General features: G+C 42.1%; 1 long non-coding RNA gene across 1 annotated transcript; it reads left to right on the top strand.

Annotated features, from left to right (window-relative positions):
* Nucleotides 1-1,049: 1,049 nt before the first annotated feature.
* LOC103095834 (uncharacterized) lies at nt 1,050-11,766 on the top strand. Its single transcript, XR_008912079.1, has 4 exons — nt 1,050-1,164; nt 2,580-2,733; nt 5,154-5,247; nt 8,367-11,766. It is a non-coding gene; the product is annotated as an uncharacterized LOC103095834 (long non-coding RNA).
* Nucleotides 11,767-12,458: the final 692 nt, after the last annotated feature.

Raw genomic sequence — 12,458 nt, 5'->3', positions numbered from 1 at the left:
AGTTCAAGTCCTTTCTATACTATTTAATACCTCAGTGATCTTGGATAATTCACCTAATTGTATTTCCCTATTTGTTATATGAAAGGGTTGGAATAGATCAGTGGTCTCTAAAGTAGAAGGTTGGGCAGTTGACCAGTGAGTCAGCTTGAGCTGTCAATCAATTCCTTGGATGAAACCCCAATAAGCATTGCCCATATCACAACTCCCTCATTTTACAACCTGAGAAAGCATAGGTCTACAAGGGATGAGATAAGGAAACTGAGGGCCACCAACTAGAAGTCTCCAAAGTAGAAGGCTGGTTAGCTGTCCAGTGGTCTCTAAAGTAGAAGGCTGGGCAGTTGGCCAGTGGTCCCTAAAGTAGAAGGCTGGGCAGTTGACCAGTAGTTTTTAAAGTAGAAGGTTGGCATCTGACCAGTGGTCCCTAAAGTAGAAGTCTGGGCAGTTGACCGGTGGTCTTTAAAGTAGAAGCCTGAGCATCTGACCAGTGGTCTCTAAAGTAGAAGTCTGGGCAGTTGACCGGTGGTCTTTAAAGTAGAAGCCTGAGCATCTGACCAGTGGTCTCTAAAGTAGAAGTCTGGGCAGTTGACCGGTGGTCTTTAAAGTAGAAGGCTGCGCAGCTGGCCAGTGGTCCCTAAAGTAGAAGGCTGGGCAGTTGACCAGTGGTTTTTAAAGTAGAAGGTTGACATCTGACCAGTGGTCCCTAAAGTAGAAGTCTGGGCAGTTGACCGGTGGTCTTTAAAGTAGAAGCCTGAGCATCTGACCAGTGGTCTCTAAAGTAGAAGTCTGGGCAGTTGACCGGTGGTCTTTAAAGTAGAAGCCTGAGCATCTGACCAGTGGTCTCTAAAGTAGAAGTCTGGGCAGTTGACCGGTGGTCTTTAAAGTAGAAGGCTGCGCAGCTGGCCAGTGGTCCCTAAAGTAGAAGGCTGGGCAGTTGACCAGTGGTTTTTAAAGTAGAAGGTTGACATCTGACCAGTGGTCCCTAAAGTAGAAGTCTGGGCAGTTGACCAGTGGTCTCTAAAGTAGAAGTCTGGGCAGTTGACCAGTGGTCCCTAAAGTAGAAGCTGGGCAGTTGACTAGTGGTCTCTAAAGTAGAAGGCTGGGCATCTGACAAGTGGTCCCTAAAGTAAAAGGCTGGGCAGCTGTCCAGTGGTCTCTAAAGTAGAGGTATGGGCATCTGACCAGTGGTCTCCAAACTGATTAGAGAGTGGTCTAACCTCCAAGGATTAAGTATCAACCACTCACAGAATAAGAAGGAGAATTATATCCCACATTTTTCCTGCTACAGACAATCCTGGGGCTTGTCTCCAACACAACCCTATCTACTGTTACCTTCCAATATCCTTCTATTCTTGCCCTTCCCTTCTCTGTGTAAGCCACCTCTTCTAAGTCCGCATTGGCCCCTTGGGGCTCTTCTAGCCTAACTCCCCACCTCCTACTGCATATTGACCCCTTGTTCCCAGATGACTTTGCAGCTATAGCAAGCACTCCTCAGAAATAGACTCTGTGCTCCAAGGCAGTGACCCATGGCCTGGGATGGTGAGGATCCCTAGGATAAATAAGCATGAAGAGGTCATGATCTCCATTACCTGATCTTCCCCCAATTCTTGGGTCTATGCTCTTACTGTTGAGATTACCTCCATCCTTCTAGCCAACCTGATTCCCAGCCTGGTGTTAGCTTCGACACCTCACTCTCCTTAATTTCCCATATCCAATCAGCTGCCAAATCTTATCTTTGTTCCTTGGGCAGCATCTCTCCTCTCTCTCCTCCTTTCTCCTTCCAATGCTAATTCAGGCCATTAACACCTTTTTCCTGAACTACTGTCATAGTCTAATGGGGCTCCCTGATCCAAGTGTCTCTCCTCTTTGATCCATCTCCACACAGTTATCAAAATGAGTTTCCTTAAGTGTGTGTTTGATTATGTCACTCCTGTAACTCAATAAGGGTCAGTCCAGTAATTCATCCAATAGGTATCTACTGATTCTAAGATAAAGTGTTTCATCTTTATATCATTCTTTTTCAATGTCTATTTTATGGAAATCTTATAATGTACATATGTAATTCATAATTCTATAAATATATGAAATAAAATACATTTATATCAATACAAATATATAAATGAGGGTCTCAGGCTTTTTGGTTTTTACCAATTGAGAATTTTTTAAATCTGAAGAATACTTCTAAGATCCTTTCCATCTTTAGATCCAAAGACTTAAAACTAGACAAGACCTCACAGACGATGGAGCTTAAGCCCCCGTTTTAGACATGAGAACACTGAGACCTGAGGTCATTCTAGACATGAGCATGAGGGGTGGAATTGAATTTGGGTCCTATTGCAGATCTATGCTTTTCTCATTCGATCAAATTCCTTTCTTAGGATTATGATCTTCTGATTTATATCTCCATTGGCAAAGCCACTTCTGCCTGGAAGTTAAGAGAAGGTGGCAAGAGACTTGGCTTTCAAGTCCTGCCTCAGACACTTTCTAGCTGTTAGATTATGGGCAAATCTCTTGACTTTTCAAACCTCCATTTACTCCTCTGTCAAATGGAGCTAACAATGCTTGTATTACTCTACTCACAGGGTTGTTGTGAGGGAAATCCTGCAAGCATGTGACGGAGTGGCAGGGAGGGGACCGGAGGAAACAGAAATGAGTCTCGTGCATCCTGAGGCAAGAGTATTTTCCAAGGGTTAGTTCCTCTGCAGCCTGAGTGGAAAAGAACAGTGGGAAGCTGAGGTGAGGGTCAACACGTGGGGGAAGTAATAACAATAAATACTTGTTGAATGAATAAGGGGCTGGGTGGATCTCTGGACTTCTGTTGTGTTTAGTGCCCCGCATGCCAGGTGGGATGACCTGCCAGCTGGTCATTGTCCGGCATGCAGAGTGGACTTGCCAATCCCTGAACTAGATGTCATCTCGAGTTCTTATTGAGGCCCAAGTTACCAAAATAATTCTATAATCAGCCACTAAGGTCAACTAAACAATGGCTAAATACCGTAGAAGTCCAAAGACCACCTACCCATTGGAAGGAGTTACAAAATATGGCCATGGATCATGTAATGGGGAAATTTTCAGAGAAAGATGCATAGGTTTTGATGGAAAGAGACCTCAAAAGTCATCTAACGTGACCCCATCATTGGCCAGATGAGGAAACTCAAGCTCAGAGAAGAGCTCAGGTAGAAAGCAGCAGAGACAAGACTGAACCTGGGCAGCTAGGTGGCACAGTGTATTCTCAGAGAGCCTTAGGTAGTGGTCCCCTTTCTTTTTTGAATTTGACACCATTGGCTTAGGGGATGGAGGACCAGCCCCTAAGCCAGGGTTTAATTCCTGCCTCTGACTCATATTGACCTCATGGTTCTGGGCAAGTCGCTTAATTTCTCGGCAGTCTAAGCAACAGGTGACGAGGTAGTTTCTTCATGTGGGAGTCCCTTTACCATCTTTCAGCATAATGCTTCAAAGGTCTCCTGAGAGGGAATACATTCAAGATTAACTTCCACCCTGAAACATTCTCAAGACACCGGCAAACTCTGAAAAAGTTGATCCGGGAAAGTTGGTGCATGGCAAAATGCTCAACAAAAGCCTATTCGATGTGGTTGGATTGGTCTAGTGAGTGTGCCCACCATTAAGATGAGCCACACTGGGCAAAAGTCCTCAAGAGATTAAATGAGGACACGGCTACAACTCCAGAGCTCCGCTCCACAAGTCTTATTTTAAAATAGAATTTGGCTCTTGTTGCGGGCTAATTGTGCAACTTTTCAGCCTGTCAGCTGCCCTAGATCAGGGCCATCCAAGCTCAAAGGGGATTGGTGGTCACATCAACCAGGAGTCCAGATATCTCTGGCTGCCAACTTCCCTCACTCCGGGCAATAGCAGCAGGTGTGTTTCTAAAATGTCAGATGCTTTGTTACCGTCTAGAATAGGTTGGTGGTTGTGGGGGAGAGCAAATACTGCATGTTGAACTTGACAGGGAGCTAAAGAGAGGCTGATAGGAGAAGAATTAATTACTATTTTACAGAAATAATAAAAATCCAAACAAAGCAAAAGGTATAAATAACAGAGCCCAGGGTTTGCAGGAAGAATGGTGTCTATTCACGATGGAAAATTTATAGCAAGGAGAAATGCTGGGAACCCAGGCATTGGCAAGGTGATAAAAGTCCACTGAGGCCCCAACAAAGGCAGAGATGCTTTTTGCTGAATTCTCTCATTAGCCAGTGAAAGTATAAATTCCTCCAGCATTATTGTGGTTTGAGAAAATGGGAATGGAACTGAAGCTAGAGTGGGAGGTGGCCAAGAAAGATGGTGATCTTGGGAATCTTTGAGGTTGGGACAAACCCAACAAGATGACTGGAAGATGAATCCACCCACTGTTATTGCCTAAATCACTCCATTGGTGGGCAACTCCAGGTCTCCTTTTTGGGCTGGCACTATCAGGATTTTAAGAAGCTGCTTTGCTCTATCACTGGTCTTTTGGTTATTTAAAAAAATCTATTTTTTCACACAAAACAATTTTCTTGTGGGAAAATCCTCCTTAATACCCATAGCCCTAGGATAGCATCAATGCTATGTATTGATGGCATTTTAATATACTAAACACTGTTCTTCTGGCCCGATGACTCCCAAAGCAACAAAGGGATGGCCAAGGAATAACAGGCAAGTCAGGAATGAGGTTCACTGAACACTTCTGTGTTTTGAGGCTAGGAAAGTCAATATTCTAGGTGGCCTGTTTAAATTATATTTAAGGATGAATGAATGATGATGCATTTATTAAGCGCTCACTCTATGATGCAAGTATAATCAGGACAGACAACCCTTGCTCTCAAAGAGCTTATGTTTGAATATAAGAAGCCAACATATAATAGCCAATAATAGCCAGGTCGCATGTAAATAGCATTTTATGGTTTGCAAAGTATTTTATAAATATGATCTTATTTTATCCTCACCGCAACCCTAGGATGTAGGTGCTATTACTACCCCCATTTTCTAGTTGAGGAACATGAATTAGATAGAGTGACTTACCCAGAGTCACACCACTAGCTATTGTCTAAGGCCAGATTTGAACTCTAGTCTTGCCAAGAAAACTCCAAATAAAGTTATGAAGAATTGGATATGATAGAAATAATTGAACTACAATAGTAACAAAAATGCCCTGATTCTAGGTCCTGCACTCTGGGCACAAAGCCACCAGCTGCCTAGAGGAGACTGAAGTTAGAGTGACAACAGGGCCGAGAAGGCAGAATTTGAAAATGGTTGGTAAGTGATGTGGAAAAAAAGAAAAAAGAAAAAAAGAAAACTCAGATCCCAATATCCCATGGGATGCTTATAATAGAAGCATTTATAATATTATTGGGAAGAAGGAAGTAAGTCTGAAGACCTCCAATTCCCTCCAGTCACAGGCAAGGTCAACAAAAATTCAAGAAACAATTATTAAATACTTGCTGTATACAATGAGAGACAAAGTATGGTTCAGTGAGTCGAGGGCCAGTTGGGAAGACCTGGGTTCAAGTTTTTCTTCTAACAGATATTAGCCAGGTGACTATAGGTAATCGTGCTTTGGGCAATCCTCTAAGTCTGGAAGTTAGAAATTGTTGATCTGAATCTGTGGAAGGGATGTTCTACTGTGAAGGTTTCCTGACCTGAGAAAGACCCTTGCCCATTCCTCATCCCCACACCACTACTAGAAAAAACATTATTCTAGGCACCAGAATGACAAAGGTTAAAATTAGACAAAAGTCCTTCAGAGAATCTTTTGCTCTTGAATCATTTATAAGTTGCTTCAAGATCGATGTTACAATAACTCCTCTTGACAAAGATCATTGAATATATGATATAAAGGTAAAGCTTCACATTCATATATGTCATGTACCCACAAGCATTCTTTTATCATTCATCTTCATCATTCACAACCATTTACCAAGCGCATCCTCAGAAAGACAGTGACAACTGTCTTGGAGGACACCTAGATCTAAGAAAAGATCACAGTCCATGTTGGGAAGCAGACAGTTAATTTAGTTCAATTTTATAAGCATTTATTAAGTAATTATTGCATATAGGCCACTGGGCTAGCTCTGGGGATTCAAAAACCAAAATGAAACAATGCCTGCCCTCAAGAAGCTTATGTTCTTTTAGAGGCAAAGTGACACAGGGCAGTAGATACAATAAATATTCAATATATACAATATATATTCAAAACAAATAAATACAAAGTAATCGAGGTGAGGATGGATACAAGCTACTGGGGAAAATCAGAAAAGAGCTCTTATGGGGCTAACACATGAAGTGAGCCCCAAAGGAAGCTGGATATTCCGAGAGGCAGAAGTGAAGAGGGAAAGCATTTCAGGCATGGAGGATAGCCTCTCTGAAGGCCTGTGGATGGGAAATAGAATGAAACGTACTGGGAAAAGCAAGTTAGGCTAGTTTGGCTGGTTTAAAGAATGGGGAGGGGGTAGTTAATGAAAGGAAAACCATTCTGGAAAGGTTGAACCCAGATTGTGAAGGTCTTTAAATGCCAAACAGGAGCTTTTCTTTTATATTAGAAGCAGTAGAAAGCCATTGAAGCTTCATGAATAGAAAAAATGACATGATCAAAGCCATTCTTTAGAAATGTTAACTTGGCATATGTGTGGAGGATGGAATAGGGAGGAAAGATATTGGAGACTGGGAGACAAATTAGTAGATTATTGCAAAGTCTAGCCATATAGTGGTAAGATCCTCCACTAAGGTGGTACTCGTGAATCAGAGAGAAAGGGATGAATTAGAAAGATGCCATGGAGATAGAATTGACTCAACCTGGCAAATAGGGAAAAACTAGAGGGTCAAATCTGGATAACTGGAAGGGTAGTGGTACCCTCAACAGACACAGAAATTATTGAGTGCCCTTAGAAGGAAGGATAATGAGTTCAATTGGGATATGTTGTGTATAAAATAACTATGGAACACATAAGGGGAAGTGTCCACCAATCAGTTGGTGATGGAGGATTAGACCTCCCCTTTGTCTTTTGATCTCCAATGATTACCATATTGGTATTTTATTTTTATTTTATTTGATATTTTATTGAGAGAGGTGAATGCTGGAGATGTAGACCTGGGAGGCATTTGCAGATATAGTAACTGAATCTATGGGAGCTGGAGAAAGAGAGAGATAGAGTCAGAGAAAGACAGAGACACAGACACAGACAAGAGGGAGAGATGGGAAGAGACAGAGCGAGATGAGAGGGGGAAAGGTGGGAGAAAAGAAGGGAGGGAGAGAGAAAGCAAAGAGAGAGGGAACGGGGAAATGACAGGGAGAGGAGAAGGGAGAAAGAAGGGAAATGGAGGAAAGAGAGGGAGAAGAGAACATAAGATAGGGCCCTTAGGAACACCTACACATAGGAAATGGAATATGAATCATAAATGATCTCCAAGAAGACCAAACAGTGGTCGAGCTGGTAAAAGGAGAGTCAGAAAATAGCTGTGTCACAAAAACCAAGGGAGGAAAGGGTATCCAGGAGGAGAAGGATGACAATAGTGTCAGATGCCATAAGAAAGATCTCAAGAAGGCTGAGGACTGAGAAAATGCCATTGACTTTAGAACCTAAAAGGCTGTTGGTCTTCCTAAACTTAGATGGTAGTTTTTTACCACTTTTTGATTTCTCATATGCTGTTGCACCTACACTAAAAAATATAACTTAGATTTCCATAGAACTTTAAGGTTTACAAGGCTATTTCTTGGATATTATCTCCTGTGATGCTCCCAATAATTTTGAGAAGGCATTATAGAAACGACTGAGAAAAATGAAGCAAAGAGTTTAAGTGTGTTAGCAGTGGCCATCTGGGTTCATCAAATATCTTTTCACTATACCACAATGCAATGTTTTGACCATGTAAAATCATACTTACCACTCTAATACCCTTTAAGTGGTATGTCCACTGGCATCAAATGGCACCCGAATTTCCTGGGAATTTCCATCAGAGATTAGTAAAAAAGAAAAAGTTTTCTGGAAGTCATCAAGTCTTCTACTTCTGGGTAAATAAATAAATAAATAAAAATTATTGCATCCTAAATTTAGATCTATATAGGACCTTTGAGTCCTTTTATGTCATTTTATGTCACCTACTCCAACCTAAAATATGCCATTTAGGTTGCCAACCCCCTCATTTTATAGTGGAGGAAAACTGAGGCCAAGAGAGAAGAAGTGGATTATTAAAGGTCAAGCAGCTTGTCAGTGATGGAGCCAGATTGTGCCACCATATACCTTAATTCAGTCTCATGCTCTTTCTACTATACCATACTGTCTTTCATAAACTGTCAGACGTGGGAGTATTATAGGGAAAGAAATTTGGAGCTAGAAGATCCCTGTGAACTCATCTAGTCCAATCCCTTCATTTTACAGATAAAGAGACTGAGGCCAATGAACCTGCTCAAAGTTATGTACAGTAAGTGACAATACTAAGATTCCTCTGATTTTAAAGTCTCTCAGGACAATGTTTTCCATTGTACCATACTTTATTTCAAGTCCAAACTCTAATTTTGCAGAAGAACTGCTCCTGAGACAAGAGAAATGACTTTTCCAAAGTTACACAGTGATTTAATGCCAGAGCAATTACCTGGAATCCTAGCTTCCTAGGCTATATTTGTGCCATTCTACGACATTTATTCTTTTTTTTTTTTAACAAAACCCTTACTTTCCATCCTGGAATCAATACTGTTTATTGGTTCTAAGGCAGATGAGTGGTAAGGGCTAGGCAATGGGGATTAAGTGACTTGCCCAGGGTCACATGGCTAGGAAGTGTCTGAGGCCAGGTTTGGACCCAGGACCGCTGGGCCTGGCTCTCAATCCATTGAGCCACCCAGCTGACCCCAACATTTATTCTTGAATGATTATGTTCTGATTGTACAGTCAAAGAAGTTTGCCTTTTGTTGGTAACCCATGTGAATATGACCATAATCCTTCTGGCAAGTAAAACTTTCCTTCCTTCCCTGATCTAAAACCCTTCTGCCTTTTCCCTTTCACTCTGGAGATGAGAAGTGACTGTCCTTCATCCAATATGGGGCCTCTTGGCCCTTGAGACTTACAGGTTCTACAGTTTCTGAGAAAAATGAGGCTGTGTGACATTTCTTTACCCCCAAACTCTAGGGGTTCCTCCTCCCTGTGGAACTTCTCTTCAGATCCTGCTAGCAATGACAGGAATGATGACTAGCATCCTCTGTTCTGGGATGTCCCCTGGTGCCATTCTTGGAGCAGTTAGACCACCATGGGGGTTTACATTGCTGCTGCATAATTATCACTGCTTTACACCTCATCTGATTTGAAAGAATGTTCAGCTTTCCCATTCTTTTTCATCTTCCTTTCCCAATTAACTAGATTGTGGGGACAAATCAGAACCAAAATCCTTGCTAATGTTTAGCTTTGGAACTCAGGGAGAGACTCATTTCTATTCTCTACTGCTACAGCCTCAGAATCAGAAATCTTTGAAGAAATCCAAGACCAGCTCCTTGGATGCGTGCCGTGTGAGCTGGTATCAGTTCTTCAGAGGAGAACAGAAGCTATAAATGGTTTAGTAGTGCATCCAAGAAAATAAATGAAGCAGATGTGCCTAGGCATGCCCCCAGAAGGAGTCTCTGCTTTTTGACAAGGTGTGAAGCCTCTCCCTCAGTATCCCACCACCCGACAAGGTGTGAAGTGCTCATGTCCCCAGCCAGGAGGCTGTTATTCTGCACTGACTGAACTTCCCATACCTGAGCTACACTCTGGAGTTTGCCCTCAAAAGACAAAGACTCAAGCGGGTTGGAGGGAGGGGAAGTCAGACAATGATGAAGAAAAGACTACTCTTGCTGCCTTGAAGAGGAGTTAGCCCAAGCAGACGGGCCTTCCAGAGGACTCCACATCTCAGGGATGGCAGCAGATGGAGGCTGCGGTGGGGTGGCAAAGACCTGGGGGCATGGGAAGGGGTAGGGCTGCAAGAATCAGAAACATTGGAGTATTGGAGGAAACAGTAGGCAAAGACAAAGTGAAGAGGAATTCCGGTGCCAGGCCAAAGTCTGCATTAAACTGGCAGCTTTGAGAGCTGGAATCGAAGGGCAAAGAGGCATAGAACCATAGCAAGGAGAAGCCAACACAAATCCATCTCTTTCCTGCTACTTTGAGTCATATGGACTGTGCAGGTGGTGTAGGTTAGTGAGGGGGGACGGTGGCTCATTATTGACCTTGAAGTCTTTCAACACTTGGGGGATGTCTCAAGATCAGGGTGAGAAATATAATCGATGTACATTAATCGCCACAGTGAGGACTGACCAGAAAATATCTTAGACATCAAACATTTTATCTCCTTGCCAAGTAGAGAAATATGGCAAACAAAGCAATAGTAGCTTAGAATATAAACTTATTTAGAACATCTGCTTTAGAATATAAACCCATTTATAACATCCGAGAAGAATGGTAGAATATTGTGAGCCTAGATAAGTAAGAAATGGTGAAAGTAAAACCATCTGCAGAAGACTTAGCAAGAGACCCAACCAAACAAAATCATCCTGAGATATTTAAAAAAAGGAAAAGGTTTCCGCCACAAACACTTTGCTTCATCAGTGACTCTGAAACCATCACATATAGATCCTAATAACACAGTCCCTAATGTACTGCATAAGGAAGTGGAAATGGCATTAACATTAAAGAAACTAAGATAGACTGGACCAAACATGCACAGACAGGCAAAGGAAGTCTGGGATAAAAGCAATCCAATTGGGATGGTGTTAATGAATCAATTCTCAAGGAATCTGAAAGAAGGGAAGACACCAAAGGCTTAGAAAAAAGTTGATCCTGTTACAACCACCAGAAAAAATGACCATGAAAATATAATAACTACTAAACTCAGAGGGCAATTGTCCCACTTCTACAGAATTTTAAAGAGATTAATGGATCCACGAATGGAGAGAAAACTTGAAGGCATGAAAAAGGAACAGGCTGGCTTTACCTTTACCATCTACCTCCTCTGTTCCTATTCATGAGCTGCTGAATGCTACTGGAGAAAGTCACATAACTAATGATTAGGGACAAATTATACAGTTTATATAAGCTAATCTCTCATTTGCATAACAATCCTTTTTATTCTTCCCTAATTGGTTCTCTATCCCACTACCCAGAGAGGCTATTCCAATAATCTTTTCTCTCCTTAACCCCCTACCATCCCTCATCCACTCCTTCTCAGCAGAAGAATTCATCTCATACTTAATTAGAAAGCAGAGATCAGGGTACAGCTTAGTGGCTCAGTGGACTAGAGATGGGAAGTCCTGGGTTCAAATCTGGACTCTGACACATCCCAGCTGTGTGACCTTGGTCAAGTCACTCCACCCTCATTGCCTAGCCCTTACCACTCTTCTGCCTTAGAACCAATCACAGTATTGATTCCAAGACAGAAGGTAAGGTTTAAAAAAGGTACAAAAGAAAAGAAAAAGAAAGGAGAGATCATCTGCCCCAAGTCCCTTCTTAAATCTTCTCAATATCATGCCCTCCTCTTCTCCTTTGCTTCAGTCTCTGAAGAAAAGGTAGTCCTTCTCTTAGGCACAGTCAGCCCCTCCACTTGTGCCCTTGAGCCCATTTCATCCTGTCTCTTCTGAGAACTTGTCCATTTGAGCATCTCCCCTCTGGTTAACCTGTAGTTGTTTTACTCTTTTTTTAATTGCTTGCTGCCTACAAGCATGCCTAGATCTCAATGTCTTTAAAGGATCTTTCCCTGAACAGGGCATCCCCTCAAGCCTTCATTCTATAACTCTTTGCCCTTTCATCACCAAAATCTTAGAACAGACTTTCTATGCTTATTGCCTCTTCTTGCTCACATCTCAACCTCTTGTAACCTGGTTTCTAAACCCACCACTTGAGTGCAATTGCTTTCTCAAGTACCACCAATGATTCCTTGATTGTTAGATCCAAAGGTCTTTTCTCAGTCCTGAGGTTTCTTCAGATTTGGGTATTCCTTACTTACTTTTATCTGTGGGTTTTCAAAAGATTGCTCTCTTGATTCTCCTTCCTATGAAACGCCAATGTGTGTGTGTGTGGGGGGGGGGGGGGGGGAGCGAGTGGATATCAGTGTTAAAGTAGTCAGATATTAGTTACTTAGCAGATAGGGCACTGGACTTCAAATCAGAGGACCTGAATTCAAATCCATCCACAGACACTTAAGTTCAGTTCTCATTTCTATGCAAATGACTCCAAATTTTACCCATAAAATCTCTCTCCTGAGCTTTAGTCCTACATCGCCAACTGACTGCTGGATAGCTCTGCTTAGATGTCTCATAAGTACTTCAAACTCAGTATGTCCAAATGAACTTGTTATTTTCTCTACAATCTACAAATATTCATTACTGCCTTATTTCCATCCTGTCACCCTGGTCTAAAACATCAAGGCCATTTCTACTCTTCACTCTTCACTTTCCCTCATCTCCATATCTAGACAGTTACCAAATCTTATTGGTTCTATCTCCTCCAAAG

The sequence above is a fragment of the Monodelphis domestica genome, chromosome 1, assembly GCF_027887165.1.
Source record: "Monodelphis domestica isolate mMonDom1 chromosome 1, mMonDom1.pri, whole genome shotgun sequence".
Taxonomy (NCBI): domain Eukaryota; kingdom Metazoa; phylum Chordata; class Mammalia; order Didelphimorphia; family Didelphidae; genus Monodelphis; species Monodelphis domestica.
This window is presented reverse-complemented; position numbering and strand designations above follow the sequence as displayed.